Source organism: Sphaeramia orbicularis, chromosome 1 (assembly GCF_902148855.1).
Source record: "Sphaeramia orbicularis chromosome 1, fSphaOr1.1, whole genome shotgun sequence".
In the NCBI taxonomy this organism is placed as follows: Eukaryota; Metazoa; Chordata; class Actinopteri; order Kurtiformes; family Apogonidae; genus Sphaeramia; species Sphaeramia orbicularis.
Genome location: NC_043957.1, coordinates 54,273,909 through 54,292,578, shown reverse-complemented (window position 1 = coordinate 54,292,578; position 18,670 = coordinate 54,273,909). Strand labels below are relative to the sequence as shown.

General features: G+C 39.0%; 1 long non-coding RNA gene across 1 annotated transcript; it reads left to right on the top strand.

Annotated features, from left to right (window-relative positions):
• Nucleotides 1-960: 960 nt before the first annotated feature.
• On the top strand, nucleotides 961-18,333 carry LOC115425193 (uncharacterized). Its single transcript, XR_003936195.1, has 4 exons — nucleotides 961-1,315; nucleotides 5,796-5,798; nucleotides 13,304-13,312; nucleotides 18,322-18,333. It is a non-coding gene; the product is annotated as an uncharacterized LOC115425193 (long non-coding RNA).
• Nucleotides 18,334-18,670: the final 337 nt, after the last annotated feature.

Here is an 18,670-nt window from a genome sequence, read left to right as displayed (position 1 = left end):
CAAAGCTTCCAGTTGATCAAAAGGGTGGAATCCCTCCAATATACTCAAACATTTGTCCACAGCATGTGATTCATTTGATTTGCTACTTAGCGGTACTTGTGAATCTAGCGGCAGAGTGAACACCAGGCCGTCATCCGGGCCCTGTTCCGGTTCTGGTGCAGGCAACAAACATCGTACCCCCTCAAATACAAGTTTCCAAAGGTAGGGGAAAGGAAATGAGGCGCACAACAACAGGAGACGGGCAGAGTCAAACCGGTTCTACGTAGTGGAGGTACGGCAATAGAGGAATTAGTAAAGCATCTTTAGTTTCACTTTCACTGTACACCCCCACCCCCCCAAACCGGGCCCAGCGTCATCTGTTATTATTATTTGTCCATACTGTATATGTTATATTTTCTGTGCAGAGATGGAAATATAAAAGACAGTTAATGCAAACACACCCGTTGGTACTCTTTTATTCCCTCACCCAATGAGAATCGATAAGAGAATCAATAAGGAGTCGGATTGATAAGCAAAATTAATAATGGAATCGGAATCATTAAATTCTTATCGATTCCCATCCCTACTTCACATTATTATTGTCTTCTATAATAATCCATTCACTGCTCATATCAGATCTGAATGAGTGCCAGTCAGTGTTTTCTATGGACTTCATTCATTCCATGAAGTGAACACTGTTAGCATTGTTAGCATATTGCGATTTCTCCTTAGTTTTCGCCTGCAACATCTTTCTTCTTCCACAAGAAGAAGCCCGAGAGCTGACAACGCCAGTATTTTCTTATTACTAGCCATCCGTCCAACAAGTACAACAATAACAGCAACCCTTCTGGACTACTCAACACTCTCTGCTGAAAACAATGACTGACGACAGCGACCTCTGTGTTCTAGAGAGATGTTCTGTCCTTTCCAGTTCTACGTCTCGTACAAGCGCAGAACGTATACTCAAGTCAGTAGTCGATTTGGTGTGTTCTTAACACTTTTTTGACCGTGTCGGGGAGATGGAAGCCGACTGATCAGTCAGGCTACCTTTTCTGGCGATGATCCACAGTGGGGTCAGTGTGTCTTCACCCTTACATGCACCTTATTAGGTTAATAGAGTCAATCTAAATTTGGCTGTAGGTGTGAATGGTTGTTCTGTTGTCAGACCTGTGATGAACTGACAACATGTCCTGACAACATGTGTGCTGGAATAGATTCCACTACACCTGTGACCGTATCAAGGACTAAGCACTTTGGAAAATGAGGGAATGAATGTGTATTAAAGCTTTAATCCTTTAACACTTTAATATTTGATTAGCCCCTTTTCGTAGTGGTGGTAAAAGATGCAGTCCACTGAGCTGTTTCACTCTAAATTAAATTATTTACTTTTAAACAAACTGCAGCTTTCTTAAAAATGATATTTTAAATTGACTAACATTCTATGTGCAGTTGATGGCATTGAAATAGGATTTTTTTTTAAATGGTATGTCCCTTGTTGCTGGCTATTCATTTTTTTCACAGTAAGGTCCTACAGGACACAATGGAAGGAGTGGGACTTCTCATTAATGTGATCAGCTTTCAAAAGCATTGTAACTGTTATGTACATTGTGTTCTTTGATTGTAAAGTGGTTCGTGAAAGTGGAAATGAAAAGTTGTGCATTAATGATCTGAGAGAACAATGTGTTTTTTTCCAGTACATTTCATTTTAGGTTTATTTCTTTGTGTCAAAGTTCACATGGACAGAGGTGGGGAGTCGGTCTTGGCTGTTGTCAAGTACTGTGTGTTGAATAACGGACTGAGGACGAATGCGAATCCTTGATCAGTGACTCATTTGAGACAACAGGAACATTGGAGATGTAATGACTCACACATGAGCTGTAGAGTGTCTTCTACATATGCCGACTTGGACTGACAACTGATAACAGCCAATTTAAGTTGGTAATTTGTGAAATAACCTTGACCCTGTTCTGTTATTACTCACTCCTGTTTTCATATATGTTCTCTCTTTCACATGTGAAGTATGTATGGCACTTAAATAGAAACGAGGAATGATCGAAAACATTAAAAAAAAGATCAGGAATTTAAAATCATACAGACTGTGTCTTTGCAGACTCTTGATGTTTCAGAGTGTTTAAATGAAGATGTTTTGCTTCAGCCATGCTGTCACAGTTTTTTTTTTTTTTTTTATTACATCACTAGTGTTGTATTTCAAGCAGCTTTCGGTGTCTTTTTCATTGTGGTCTGTGCCTCTGCTCATTTTGATTTATTGTTCTTTGACGGATGTACATAAATGCTCACTGTAAGTGGCAGTTTGGAGAAAAATAAATGACAAATGTTGATTACTGGCATTTGAGTGTTTGACATGGTACAGTTTGATAAATGATGACACACACAAAAAAACAGTCAGACCATCCATGATTTTCTCTGGAAGTTACTGTCAGTCTAACCAGACTGTGTAATGACAGCTTGTCATCTGATGTGTCTGGCTGATCACAGTATAGGTCTGTGATAGTTCACATGATGCACTGTAGGTATGTGAATCATGAGCTCAGGCAAATTACTTAGACTTAGGGCCTGATTTACTAAAGGTTTGCGCGTGTAAAAACGTGCGCAAACTTGACTGCGCATGCAAAAATACCTTGAAGCTGATCTACTAACAGGGCGCACCGAGGTTTGTGCCTCTCAAATGGGCAAAATAGCTCATGCAACCCATTTAGCATGTTTGCCCTGATGAATATGCAATATGGGCGTTTCTGCCAGAACGCGCAAAATTATTGGGAGGAGTAAATGCAAATATTTATTTAACGCGTGCAATGTGATTTACCAAACCTGAAACTGATTGTGGTGGCTGATTTTGTGTCTATATTTAGCGTGTCTGAAAGGCAGGTTTGAACTTCGCACAAAACTGGCTGCAGTAGTTGTGGCGAGGAGGAGACATAGGCACAGCGCAGAGAACTAATCTGTTCAGATCACATCAACATTTTTGGAATGACAGAAGAAAAAAAATAATAATTTGAGACATATGGCCCCCCACTTTATGGGCCTGCCCCCCACGGCCGGTTCCACCAGTGGCACATCACCATTAGACCAGGACCAACTCCTGAGAGACGTCTCTCTCTCTCTCTCTCTCATGCACGCAAGGGAGAACGAATGGGATGGGTTCTAGCGCTGCACAACACACACACACACACACACACACACAAACAGCGCTGCCCACAGTGTTGTGACCGTACTCCTGAACCTTCTATATAAGCACTGATGTGGAGGGTTTTCTCTCATGCCCACAGACTTAAAAGTTTTCGTTCACCATGCAGAGCGACATAAAGAGAGAAGGTATTTATTTCACTAATAACACACTTCACTGCTGATAAACAACAACAGAGAAATGCCCATTCACCCCTCTGTGTGGAAAAAGAGCAACTTCATATTTATGAGAGCTGGCATATCCCAGAGCAGTTTTTACAGCGTACTGTCTCCATGACGACAACCAGTAGCACACGCAAAATCCTCATTTAATTCCTCATTTAGGGTGGTTTCCAAGGCTTTGCACCTGTTGTCATTTGTGCAGGCAATCTTAGTTGATCACCCCTGACACACAAATCAATAGCACGCGCATATTTTAGTGCGAGCAAGCACATTTGCGCCCGTTATTCGCAATCTTAGTAAATCAGGCCCTTAGACTTTATTTGTCTCAGAGGGGATATTTGTTTCCACATGACTATACATAGGATTTGCCACAAAAACACACACATTGACATCAAAACACACACATCAACATCAGATAGAAAAGAAAAGCACACATGAAAGACAGACATATCACAAAAACACTTCGTTGTGGCGGACATGACAACAGATATGGGAGGAGGAGAATGTCAGCGGGGTCTGTTGTTAACAAAAAATGTTTCGTATTTATGACAAAGAGCTTTAACTTGGTCGATTCTAGAAGCAGAAACTGTGCCCCACTAGGACAGGGGTGTCAAACGCCGGTCTTTGAGGGCTGGTATCCTGCATGTTTTAGACATTTCCCTCTTCCAGCACACCTGGTTCAATTAATGATCAGCTCATCATCATACTCTGCAGAAGCCTGATAATGATGTAATGGCTTGCAGGTGTGCTGGAAGAGGGGAATATCTAAAACATGCAGGATACCAGCCCTCGAGGATCTAAGTTTAACACCCCTGCACTAGGAGGATGAGCTGTATTACAGTTTCTCACAATCGTTAAGACACATTTTTCCAAAGCTTCACCCCTTTTCTCAAAACTGTAAACACAAAACACACAATTTAAACTACATTCACAAAATCCATCACTCTTCTTGCAAAAGAAAACAATTGGCTCAAACCTATTTTACCTGCACTCAAAAGCAAACACAGCTTTCAGGTGACACACACAACCAGGCTACATGTAGACACTACAGAGCAGTCATCACACACTACACAGCAAAATGGAAAACACTGCATCCAGCACATGCACAACATAATGTTTATTACATGTTGTACATACATTTAGCATTCCTTAAAGGAGTGATATTTAGCTTTTTTTTTTTTTTAATTGAATTCTGTATTTTAAAACCTTTCCCTGTGGTCTACATAAACTGTAAATGCTATGACCGGGTCTGAATTCTTCATTAATTAAACTCCACAGGTCCATCTTAGACATTTTCAACAAATGTTTGTTGGAAGTCTTAACCTTATATGTGCAAATTGAATTGAACTGAAATGGAAAATCTTTAATGTCCCCAAAGGGCAACTTGATTTGCAACAGAAGTGTAGCTACATATCTCACACATCACCAAACAATCGATCTCACATAGTACAATAAATACAATAAATTCAATAAATACAGAAAATAAATAAATAAGTCATCATAGTTAATGGTGCATTGTTCCCAACAGGCTCATCTACAGGCTATTTAAAAAATTTTACGGCACGTGACGTCAGTAGTTAAGCAGGAATTAAAACAGGTTGTAGAAATCCACTCAATTTTTGCCAAAATGAATATAAAGATAGCTTTGCAGCACCTGGAGGGTTCAAATTCAAATTTGTTGAAATATTAGGGTCCAAGTACACAAATAAATGTACCAAAGACTAATAAAAGTGGGTTTAGCAAAACAGGACCCCTTTAAAAGACCAAAGAAAACTGTAAAAGAAAAGCACATGACTATAAAAGACTCAAAGATCTTGTACATCTTCAAATCAAACTGATGACATTCATTCTGCCTCAGCATCATGGCTTTGAGGACTTCATCCACATCACAGGTAATATTGTGTCTTTCCAGGCGATGGAGGAAAAAAACCCTGGTGTCTGATCCAGCCTTATCAACACTTCACACTTACGTCACCACAGACCATCTCCACTGCTTCTATAAGTTTTTCCATGGTATCTGGGTTCAGTCATAGGCCTTCCACTGCCATGCACTGAAACATTCTCCTACTATTGAGTTCAGGAAAGGGCTGTATGGAGGAAGACAAACATTTATGAAACTGGCTGATACTGAATCATTACCATATCTGGACATTCAATCTACATGTGATGACTAGGGATGGGAATCGAGAACCGGATCCCAGTAGCTCGATTCCTTGGAATCGTTTGCCTGCCTGTTGTAATGGATTTACTAGCATTCTGAGAGAAAGAAAAACACCACACTCTGATTTGAGGGATCACAAAAGTACTTTGTTATTCTTGCAAGAATCAAAGTGAGACAATTACAAGCACTCAGAGCAACCTCGTAATTTGTCTAAACTACGCTGGCTGAAGTCCAGCTTATACAGGGTGGGGAAGCAAAATTTACAATATTTTGAGACGGGGATTGAAAGACAGTGTATGACCAATGAGTTTATTGAAAGTCATGAGAATTTATTTGCCACAAGAAAATTTACACAATAGAAAATGTTTTTATTCTATGTGTCCTCCTTCTTTCTCAATAACTGCCTTCACACGCTTCCTGAAACTTGTGCAAGTGTTCCTCAAATGTTCGGGTGACAACTTCTCCCATTCTTCTTTAATAGTATCTTTAAAAAGTCAACATTGCTGTGTGATGTTCTATTGGTAGCATGTTCTAAAACGCCCCAAATAGCAGAATCCAGAGGGTTTAGATCTGGGCTAGAAGGCGGCCATAAACATGATTCCCAAAAATTGCTAAAGTTGGATTTGTTGCTGTTGTCAACAAGTGTTTTGGTGTTCTTGTGTAAGATTTTAACTTCAAATCATATTTTACTGCATTTCTAACGGTCTTGTTGTCTACCTCAAGTTCAGTTGCCATTTTTCTCATGGATTTGGTTGGATCCTTTAGGATTTTGGATTTGAGAGCTTTAATAAAAGCTTTGGTACGTTTTTTGTTGCTTCCTCCACTTCCAGACTTTCTCGTAATAGTTTTGCTCATAGTCATTCTCTTCTTTCCATTATAAACAGTCTTTATGGACACTCCAACTATTTTTGAAATCTCCTTTGGTGTGACGAGTGCATTCAGCAAATCACACACTCTTTGACGTTTGCTTTCCTGATTACTCATATGGGCAAAAGTTTCTGAAAAGGTATGGATAATAGTGTTAGGTATGATTATGACATCAATATATGTTTGGTTTCAAAACAATTGACGTAGTGCCTGCTGAGAAAAAACAACTAAATGTTCATTGTAAATTTTGCTTCCCCACCCTGTATACTGTTTTCAATGGTTACAAGTTACATGATGGTAGTAAATCTAGTTTGACCTTTACAATGAGCAAGGACTGATACATTCTTCAGCATTCTTTTTCAGTCTTCAGCAGTTCAGTGATTGACAACAAACAGGTGTTGTTGTTAAAAATGATAACTCCATCACCAAAACAAAGACACAGTGGCGGCGGCGTCTGGGTTGAGTGACAGCACACGTTTTGCTAGTGAACTAATTCTATGACACTTCTTAAGGATTCTGCTTATCGATTCTGCCTTCGTTGCGCATGCACAATGACGTCACTCATACGCTGCATTGGTTTGGTCAGAACGTAGCCAACATGGCGTTGAGGTAGAAACGGTCTAAAAAGATGACACCAGGTCCACTGGAACACTGTCAAAGCTTCCATTTCTTCAAAAGGGTGGAATCCCTCCAATATGTTCAACAACACTAGCAGCCTGCTGAAAAAAGCCCACCAGCGCCTATATTTTCTTAGGCGACTCAAGAAAGCCGGTTTGAGCCCCTCCGTCCTGACTGCTTTTTATAGATGTGCAGTGGAGAGCGTCCTCACCTCCAACATGACTGTGTGGTTTACCAGCTGCACAGTGGTGAGAAAAAAGCGCTGCAGCGGGTGGTGAGAGCTGTGGAGCACATCTGTGACTGCTGTCGTCCCTGCATCGAAGACCTCCACACCAGCAGGTGCAAGAAAAAAGCCCAAAACATCATGCATGATACCACCCACCCTGCACATGGACTTTTTACCTTTCTCCCATCCGGCAGGAGACTGTGGCATATCCTAGCACGGACCACCAGACTCCGAAACAGCTTTTATCCAGAGGTAGTTAGAATAATGAACTCTTGCTTAACTTAAGCCCAGAATGCACTTTAAATTGGCACTTTACTGCTGTGCACTTCAGAAAAAAATCTTTTTAGTTATTTATAGGTATTTTTTTGGCGGGGGGGCGGGGTATTGTTCTTGCTATTTTATATCAGTATTTTATTATTTTAGTATTTTATAAGTGATTTATACTATTTACTAAATGCTGCTGACAGTCGGGGACCTGAGTACAGTCTACTCTCGTTAAACCGCCCGCCGTTATACCGCCATTTTCGCTCACCGCCGACCAAAACCATTGCACAAAAATCCCCAATGCATTATTCCATTAGCTACCGCCATTTCCGCCTATCGCCATCCGCCAGCCCAGTTCCATGCACAAACAACACTTATACCATTGATTTCCCGACCGTTATACCGCCAGCGTGATTGCCATCGAGTACACATAAATTTTAACAATGCACTGAAACAAACGCACCAGATGCTGATTGCGACAAGCTACGAGTAGGTCTACGGAACGGCCACCGTTCATTTATCGCAGAACACTCAGTAGGTCAGGATGTCGGGAAGAGGACGTGGGATTAAGCCAAAGCCTCAAGATGAGGGGGTGTCATTTCCCGACACGGTATAATAATGCTTAAAATGTTTCCCCACTTTAAATGATCCCTTACAACATAACAGAATCAAGATTTATTTAGACACGCAATTAGAACGGGTTAACGGAGGCAGCATAGACATCATTTAGTAAAGACATGCACATTATGGACGCAACCCGTTGTAACGCCATTTTCGCTATACCGCCAATTTGGCCGTGAACGGAAGTTGGCGGTATAACGAGAGTAGACTGTACAATGTTTCGTTTGTGTGTATTTTTTATTTGCTGAGATGACAAATAAACTTGAATCTGAATCTGAATCATGTGCAGTCGGTTTGATCACATCATTTGAAATTAGTGTGTTCAGTTGTGAGTAGTTGTGTTTACTTGTCGACGACTGTGCTGTATTTGTGTTTAACGTTTGCCACCTGTGTTCACCATTTTGTTGCTCATGTGCATCACAGTGTCAAATGTGAGTAGAGCTGTGCAAAAAAAAGTGTGCTACAGGTGTGAAAATGGTGTCTAAGTATGAGAATCAGCTTAAGGTTGTGCCAAAAAAGTGACTGATTTGATAAATGACTTTGCGCAACTGAGTAGTTGAGTCAGAGAATGGGGTTTAGTGTTTTAACGATTCAGAAAGACTGGAATTCTGTGTCAGTCTGAGCTCCCTGGACTTGAGCTTGTCTCAGATCGACTCACAGACAGTAGAAATGTGCTGTGGTCAGAGTCCATGTTTTCTGACATCAGATTCTACATGTCACAGGTGAAAAAGGCCATCCAGGCTGTTGGGAGTCAAAGGCGCAGCATCAGACTCCACATGTCTGACCTGCAAATGCGTGAAGGGACCATCAATGTGAAGGCAAAGACTGGAATTTTACAGAGACATGTTCTGGCATCAAGTCGACATCTTTACCTGAAAATCATTGGTTATTTCAGTGGACGATGCCAGGCCTCATTCTGCACTAAGGGCGCTTTCACACAGTGTACCTGGGTCTGTATTCAAGTACATCTGACCCCAAAGTCCGCTTAATTTTATTCATGTGAATGCAAATGTTCCATGCTCAAGTACCGTACCCAAGTCCAGCTGAGAAGGTAGTCCTGAGTAAGGATTGCGTGGACTCCAGTACGGTACGTTGCCATGTGAAAGTGATCCGTGCCTGAGACCAGAAGTGACCTAATCACCACGAGACCGTAGACAGCGCTCCTGTTTTCTCCTGAAAAAGCCTCAGATCTGCGCAGCACCGGCTCACATTGTCCACTAAACCACTCTGTGATATATCAGGGACAACGAAGGTCGCTCTTCTTCACTTTTCCTCAAACAGGCTAACAGATAGACAAGTATTGCTGCCATTGTCGACAAATGAACAGAACAGTCACTCAGTTGATGACGTAAGGGTTTGTCTTCTTCTGACTTCCGCGTTTATTGGATAGCGACAGAATTCCTTCCACATCACCACCTACTGTTTCGGCCCTGTAACACCCACTCATACTCAGGCACGGGCCGTGGTACGTGATTGTGAACGCAACATCTGCAGGAAAAGTGTAAACGTATCCAAGTATGGTATGGACTCAGGTACACAGTGTGAACACACCTTAATTCAGCAGTATAAAGGTGCAAAAATTAGGGTCCTCAGATTCCTAAATGATTCATAAGTGCATTACCAAGGGAAGGTATACACAGTTTTTCCCAATTGCTAAAACACAAAAGCCAATTCTCTAAACCAAATGACCAGTCCTCTGAACACATTCAATAAAAGTAGCCCCCGTTTGCCAAAACCACACATTTCACATGAAGACACAATTCACAAAACACAATCCTCCTTTTTTCATAAATCTAAACACAAGTTGCAAAAAAAACTCTACTCAAATTCTCAAATTAAAGCTCATGTAATGTAAAATACTTGCCACAGTCAGCAAAATTTGAACACAATGAACACACCTGGCTTCATTCATTAAACACAACGACTCAAAATTGAAGACACTTGTTGCAAATGATGTGATTCCACCTATAAAAGCCAGTTCAGAGTGCACAGTTTACTGAAGGTTCAAACAAACACAATGGACAGAGGCAGAGGAAGAGGAGTGCAATGACGTGATGCCGCATAATATATGTATGTGTGGGATAAATACTGTAAATAAAAAAGAAAAGCACTGAAAATCCGTCCATAACTTTTTGAGTTATCTTGCTAACAAACAAACAAACAAACAAACAAACAAACATGCACGCACACAAAGCAAAGTGATCACAATACCTCCTGGCGGAGGTAAAAAATATCCCACCCTGAACAGTGTTTTCTATGAGTATTGTTGTGTGTACTGGATCCTCTGTAGTGTTTGCATAGAGTTGTGATCCAGTACAGTAGTGTACATACTGTATTTTCTGTAGATTTACATACTGTTCATATGAAACACACATCCATGACGGCCCAATACTTTACAGTGACATATTCTGAGAACGGATGCTGTAAGGTTTCTACAAATATGCTTTGGCAGTTATGGAAAAAAAGAACATTTTCTCACACTGAACACTGTGTTTTCAGTAGTTTTTTTGTAGTGTGTAATGATGTGTATAGTGCTTAAATTTTTGCAGGCTTTGAGCAGCTGTTTTGGAGTGAAAGTTTGAATTTTGAGGAGAGAAGGTGTAGTTTTGTTTATCAAGCTTTAGAAAAGTGTGCTGTGTTTAGAGTTTTGGAAAAATGGAGGAAAATTTTGTGAAATGTGTTTTAGCAGTTGAGAAAAACTGTAATATTGGTCTGGTACAACTTTTGTGCCTATACTGCAGGCATTAAAATATATTTAAAATGTTTAAAACTGTATTGTTTTTTTTTTTTTTCTCTACATGTAAGTGAAAAAAAAAGATTCAAGTAAATTAACAAATCACACACTGTATTGTATTTATTTTATATTTTAAATGTCCTGACACAGTGAATGAATGTTTATCTGTACCAAGGTTATTATCATTAACAAAAACTAATGAAATGACGAAAACTAGAATTGTAAAAATATTTTTATTAACGAAAAAAAAAAAGAACTATAATTACAGTTTTTCTCAACTGCTAAAACACATTTCACAAAAATTTCCTCCATTTTTCCAGATCTGTCTTGGTGGAGGTCTGCGCTCTCCGAGTGGTTTTCTTTTTTATTTACAGTATTTATCCCACACATACATATATTATGCGGCATCACGTCGTTGCACTCCTCTTCCTCTGCCTCTGTCCACTGTGTGTGTTTGAACCTTCAGTAAACTGTGCACTCTGAACTGGCTTTTATAGGTGGAATCACATCATTTGCAACAAGTGTCTTCAATTTTGAGTCATTGTGTTTAATGAATGAAGAAAGGTGTGTTCATTGTGTTCAAATTTTGCTGACTGTGGCAAGTGTTTTGCATCACATGAGCTTTAATTTGAGAATTTGAGCAGAGTTTTTTTGCAACTTGTGTTTTAGCAAGACAAAATGTGTTTAGATTTATGAAAAAAGGAGGATTGTTTTTGTGAATTGTGTCTTCATGTGAAATGTGTTTATGGTTTTGGCAAACAGAGGCTACTTTTATTAAATGTGTTTAGAGGACTGGTCATTTGGTTTAGAGAATTGGCTTTTTTGTTTTAGCAATTGGGAAAAACTGTAAAAGAAAAAAGATAACTAACTGAAACTGTATTGTGTGCTTACAAAACTAAATAAAACGGGTAAAAAATTATGGATAAAATTCCTTTCGTTTTCGTCTATGTCACTGTCGGATTGATATGAAATTGATTTATTTCCCTCGAGCAATTTTAGCTGCTGGCACTATATGATATTTAACCGTCCGTCACTTCTCGTCACTTGTGGTTTAGAGTCGTCCTCTGGTCCCCACTCTACCTGGAAACATGGAGACTAAAGTTGGGAGAAAGCAGCAGAGTCCTGTCTGGGATTTATTTGAATGTGATGGCAAAGAAGATAAAAGATATTAAAAATAAATAAAACTAAACTAAAACTAAGCATTTAGAAAATAACAAAAACTAATAAAAACTAGCAAACCTGCTCTTAGAACTAATTAAAATTAACTGAATTAGAGAAAAAAAAAAAGTCAAAACGAAATAAAACTAAACTATAATGAAAAATCCAAAACTATTAATACTAAGGATGCACCGCTACCACTTTTTTCCAGACTGAGTATGAGTACTTACATTTGAGTACTTGCCGATACCGAGTACTGATACATGTACTTAATAATCCCATTCCAGTTCTTAGTTCCTTTTGTAAATGTGCTTTATTGTCTTTGTCATTAGTCTGACTGGAACAAAGTGCTGCTACTGACATTTAATGTGTTGGAATGAGCGTTTCTCAATTAATCCACCAGGGGGCACCGCTCTGAATTAACCATACTGGACAAATACCACGAAGAAGAGTAAAGTTTTTTGAGAAGAAGAAGAACAAGAAGAAAGTCAGTAATAACACATATGGAGACGACAGAGGTAACACTAATGTGATCCTAATGTTGCAGTGTTTTCGCTGGTAAGGTTTAAAAGCTTAGCTTCAGCAGGAGGAGAAAAGAGAAATGAGTGATATGTTTCGTTTTCACTTTGGCGGTCCACACCACTATGTACTCCCGGTGGTATTCTCCATCTGGGTACTCATCCACCAGCACCTGGAAAAACAGATGGAATGTACACAGAGGACGGACAGAACGCTGCGTCCGTATCTGTCTGTGTCTGTAACGTTACTTGCAGTCAGTGTTACTTTTATCACCGTCATTTATTTTGAAAAATCTCCACACTCTTCACACTCCCCACACATTATTCCTCCTCCTCGTACCTGCTGCACTGAACTGTGAATGTCACTCGGCCATAAGTGGTATCAGTGCATTTGTATCGGATATCTTTTACGAGTACGAATATGAGTACACACACTGAGTATCGGAGCCGATGCCTGATACTCGTATCGGTATCGGTTAGGGATGTCCGATATTGGCTTTTTTGCTACAAACCGATATGCCGATATTGTCCAACACTTAATTTCCGATTCCGATATCTACTGATACCGCTGCCGATATATGTGGGATATTAAACTAATTTTAGGTGACATCACATATCTCCTGTCATGGAATTAACTCATCATGCCTAATTTTATTGTGATGCCCCATTGGATGCATTCTCAAATGCAACAAGGCTTTCAAAATGTAAACACTGTCTGTGCAAAGAATACATACTTCAACTTAAGTTGTGGAAAAAATGCCATATTTATTTATTTTCTCTCCTTCCATGAGTTTATTACAGTGTGACAACTCTACTGTACAATTTTGAAAACTGCACATTTCTTTCAGCTACAAACAATGCTTCATTTACACGTTGGTAAATGCCGGTGAAATCAAGGCATTATTTTATTGGTTTTAATGATAGGCAAAAAAAAACGATAACGACATTCACCGATACTACATTTTTATGCCAATATCGGGCCGATAATATCGGTGGGCCAATATTATCGGCCATCCCTAGTATCGGTGCATCCTTTATTGTAACCTTGATCTGTACATCACAAGGAATAAGCAGTTCAGAAAAGGGATGGATGGATGGATGGATGTGTCCTGACTTTTCTAGAGCAGGTGTCCATCATTTCCATTAAACTGGACTTATTATGTGGCCAGATGGTTAAACATTTCATCTGGATACAGTGGACTTCTTTAAGGGCAGGTTCCAGACTACTGCACAGTGATTTCCATAAGCTTCTCTGCACCCAGAGCTGATAGATTCAGGTGAGCTCCAATATGTGTGAAGGTGTGGAGAAGGAGCCTTCAGCCACAGAGGCTCAGCGGCGTTTCTCATTTCCCAGCAGGAACTGAATGGCTGAGATAGGCCAAGTCAGGGGGGGATCCAAACTGCTTACTGCATGTGATATTAGCCAGGACTTTTGGCCACCCCTATACACACTCACACACACACACCTACACTCACACACACACACACACACACACAGACACACACACACATACCAAATGGTGCTCAGCAGAGTGATAACATGTTCAAATTGGTCAAATCTAATCTCAGGCTTCACTACACCCAGACAGACAGCTGTTGGCGGCTGGAAACACACCGTACTGTATCAGACCGAGCTAACACATACCCTGACCTTGTTGCTTGCCAACAGACTATGCTGATAGTGACGGTGTCCCACTCCACCCTTCCCTACAAACTGTCCCACTACTACCTCTTTCCCCTCGGTCATGAGATGAAGCAGACCACCTGGGCTGCTAGGTGAGGAGACTTATGTAATCCTGGTGAATAATGTGTGCTCCGTTTGGTGGCAGTGTTGGTGCCAGGTCTACTGGAACAGATCTCCATGGACTTTGTGCGTTCTGTGAAATGTAAAGACAGCACACCTGCCCCTCCCATGACATCTATATGCTTCTACACGCACACAGCCTTCTGGTCATCAGGTGGGGTCCAGTTCAGACGCAGTGTCAGAACATAAACCAGCCTCAGATGTGAATTATACAAACCTGACCTGTATACCATGAACTTCTGTGTGTCTCTCTGCGTGTTATTCGTGATCTGCATGTAAAGCATGTCTCATTTATCATGACCGACATTCATTTGAAGTGGTGAATTATTTTCGGATTACTATTATTCATTTTCATTCATCCTGAAACTGGATTCATTTGACGGAAGGCAATCAGCATTTGTGTACAATACACGACAAGAAAAAAGAAAAATCCCTGAAAGTCACTAGTTAAGGTAAAACTTTTAATGGAATCAATCAAAGTTGGATAACCTGTGTGACCCAGACGATCCAATCTGATTCATGCAAACATTAAGTAATCACACCTTCTCTTTTCTGCTCAAATTACTACTGTCAACATCATTAGACCGAATTGCAAATGGCTCAAGCCGGAGCGGGGGATGACCCATCATTACAACCATGCTCAGCCGTTATCAAATATTCATGTTCACAGGTGTCCCTATTGTCCTACGCTTGTCTTTAGACATGTTTGCTTTATGTCTCATTCCTTATCATGTTTTAATCTCAGCTCCTTTTCTCGTCTTGTTGAAAAAAATTGCAAAAAAAAAAAAAAAAATCTCAGTTTTTCTTTGGACCCATCTGGTTCAAACATCAAGCATGTCCTCTTCCCTCTGACTTAATCCACAGGGATAAAAGTGTGTGTGTGGGATGATAAAACCCTGTTAATCTGGTTTCAGAGTGACTGGGGCATATAATCTCATTTACTCCTTCAATCCCCTTCCCTTCCCCTCTTCATTACGACTAAAATTCTAATAACACTTGAGTACATTCATAGTTATTCATAGTGCATAATCTTGGCTCATAAAAGGATTGATCAGGAGAAAGGAGGTTAATAAAGGAGGTTAGGAGGTCAGTGGATGCCGCTTCCAATTGAACAAGAGCTGCAAGAAAATCATGCATGTGTAAAATTGTTTTGTTAATTGTGTACGCACAAGTTGGCGCGACCCGAACAAAATATGTCCTCAGTCTTGTACTGGTGCAGAAACTAATTTCCAGGTGCAGCGGGAACTACAGTAAATAAAAAAAGTGCATTTTTCCACGAACTGTGATTAGATTTTTTATGAAGTTGAGATTAATAACAGCACAGTTTCACCTCTGCCCTAATATGTTGGGATGACGTGTACGTAAAATCCCCTACAAAGCCAAACACCTCATCGCCATTTACAGCTTTAGGGAAGTGTTTGCATGACACATACATCTGCCTCTGCTACCGCTCTGAATCCTGCACAAAGTAAGTTTAACCCTTTCATGCATGCATTATACGAGCCTTAATTAAGATTTTTATTTGTGGGTGTTTTTATTCCTCAAGGCATTAAAAAAAAAACAATGCGATTGAAATAGTTTTCATGAACCCATTTTTCATGGAGTTGCAAAAATGTCCACTCAGCTGGACACCATGCATTAAATTTTTGAAGCAAAGAAACATATTTACTCATAAACTGTGTGAAAACTATGAAATGAAAACATTTTAATGCAGCTAATCTGATGTTTGCTCACATTTTAACATATTCTAATACTAGTCAGTACTCACTTCATGGAGATAATATGCAAAAAAAAAAAAAAAACTGTTAATTACAGTTTAATAACAATAACAAACAATTGATTTACTCTCAAACATGTTAGTGCAGATCAGGTTTATCAAGAACAGCAAAGTTACAGTAACGGTATGAATTGCAGTGTAAGAGATGGTGCATGCACTGCAAAAATCTCAATCTTACCAAGTGTATTTTTCTCATTTCTAGTCAAAATATCTCATCACACTTAAAATAAGACACAATCACCTATAGCAGGGGTGTCAAACTCATTTTAGTTCAGGGGCCATATTCAGTCCAATTTCATCTCCAGTGGGTCGGACCAGTAAAATAACAGTGAAAAAAGTAAAATTCTATTATGATCAGGTTTACGTCTACAAAGTTTCCTTAAAAATCTGATTTACATGAACAACTTGAATAGATTTAAGAAAAACAAGTGCAATTTTAACAATATTCTTTCTCTGTTTATCAGTTTATCATTGACACATGTGCTTTACAATCGCACAAACCATTTAGTAACAGGCAGAATATTGGTAAAATTGCATTTACTTTTCTTAAGACATTTCCATTTGTTCATATTTGTTCAAGTTATTCATGTTTTTTGTAAACGTATAATTTGGTAATGTAAATATTTTCATGTAATTTTACTTTTTTACACCAAAAAACAAAGAGAAAATTTGGGGTTGTCATTATTTACAGGTTATTATGATAAATCTAATTGGACTGTATGTGTCTGTATGTGGAACCTGAATTAAAATGATTTTGACACCACTGATTGTTAATATCTAAAGTGTAATTTTTGCATTTTTTCACAAATTCATCCCGCGGGTCGGATTGGAAACTTTGAAGGGCTGGATTTGGCCCCCGGGTCACATGTTTGACACCTGTGACCCATAGAGTAACTTTTTTTTTTTGCTTAATTCAAGCAAAAAATCAGCCAATGGAACAAGTGAAAATTATCTTAGTAAGATTTCTTGAAATAAGATTTTCCAGATCTATTGTCTAAAAATCAGTTCTTATATCGCACTGAAAAGTTCCTCTTTAGGTGATTATGTCGTATTTTAAGTGTGATGAGATATTTGGATTAGAAATGAGAAAAATACACTTGGTCAGGTTTAGATTTTTACAGTGTGAGCGTCCACTGTGTTGGCTGGTATAGAACTAGAACAACAAAATCCATGAATATACAAGAGAACAACTGTCCACTGGAGTGACCACTATGCATGAAAGGGTTAATAAGGACTAAGGAGCACTGTAGACTGTACATGTAAAAAAACATATGCATGGAACAGGGAAAAGAGATGTACAGTCTCGGAAAAAATTATTAGGCCTTCAAAAGTCATCAAAAACATGCGTTATACAATCAAGTACTAACTCCTGTGTGTATCATGTGACTAAAACAGACAGAAAAGAAAACATGGAATGCCTAAAAGCACTGTTTTTGTCAGTGCAATGCCATAGATATTGCTGTAAGAACTGAAGTGATTTTGGTTATTATCAAGAAAACATGGAAAATGGATAGACATCAGTTCTGAAATTAAACTATTATGAGCTATTTTTGTCATTATCATTATATTTGTCCAAACAAATGTATCTTTAGTTGTATTAAAATGCATTAAAATGAACAAGAAATTGAAGAAAACAAGTGGTGGTCTAAGAATTTTTTTCCACGACTGTAGGTTTTAAGTGACAACGGACTGAAACAGCCATAACCTCATAAAGTTGAGAAAACGAGAGAAAAACCTCCCTGATGTCTGCACCAACATTTTATTAGTATACCTAAATGTTAATACGCATTCAATGATATTCTGCCTTATTTGTGTTTGAACGAGTGTTTTTGAATAGGAGAAGGGGATATGGATGAAAATGTCTAAAGTCTAGTTGTTGGTCCTGAGTGAAAACTGAAGAAAGCAGCTGGTTATTGGTCTTTTTAAGCTATTTGTAAAAGACACAACGAGACAAAAATTGACATAAAAGATGCAACAAGACAAAAATGTAAGATGTAAAAGATGAAAATGGTGTAAAAGATATAACATGTATGCTGCCTGTATGCTTTTTTACTGTAATTTATTTATTTAGTGAGGCACCAGTTAGTGTTCTGAGAGGACCATTCATTTACCTTAAATACACACTGGAAAAAAATCTAAATCTCACCATATGTATTTTTCTCATTTCTTGTCCAAATATCTCATCACACTTAAAATAAGACATAATCACCTAAAGAGTGACTTTTCAGTGAGATATAAGAACTTATTTTTAGACAATAAATCTCGAAAATCTTATTTCAACAAATCTTACTAAGATAATTTTCACTTGTTCCATTGGCAGATTTTTTGCTTGAATTAAGTGAAAAAAAATCTTGAATTAAGCTGCGTGGAGCGCCACTTCTCACAGTGCACATCACAATGAATTTCCGAAAAATGTTTGAGTGACCTCTGTTTGTAAATAAATGAACTGTTTATGGTAGAGCGCATTTCGAAATTGTTCATCATGAGGGAAGAGATCCAGGTGAGTATTCATGGAAAGACTTACAGATTCATGATTCTTAGGCTATGACTGAGGTTTTACAGATTTGATGAAAAACT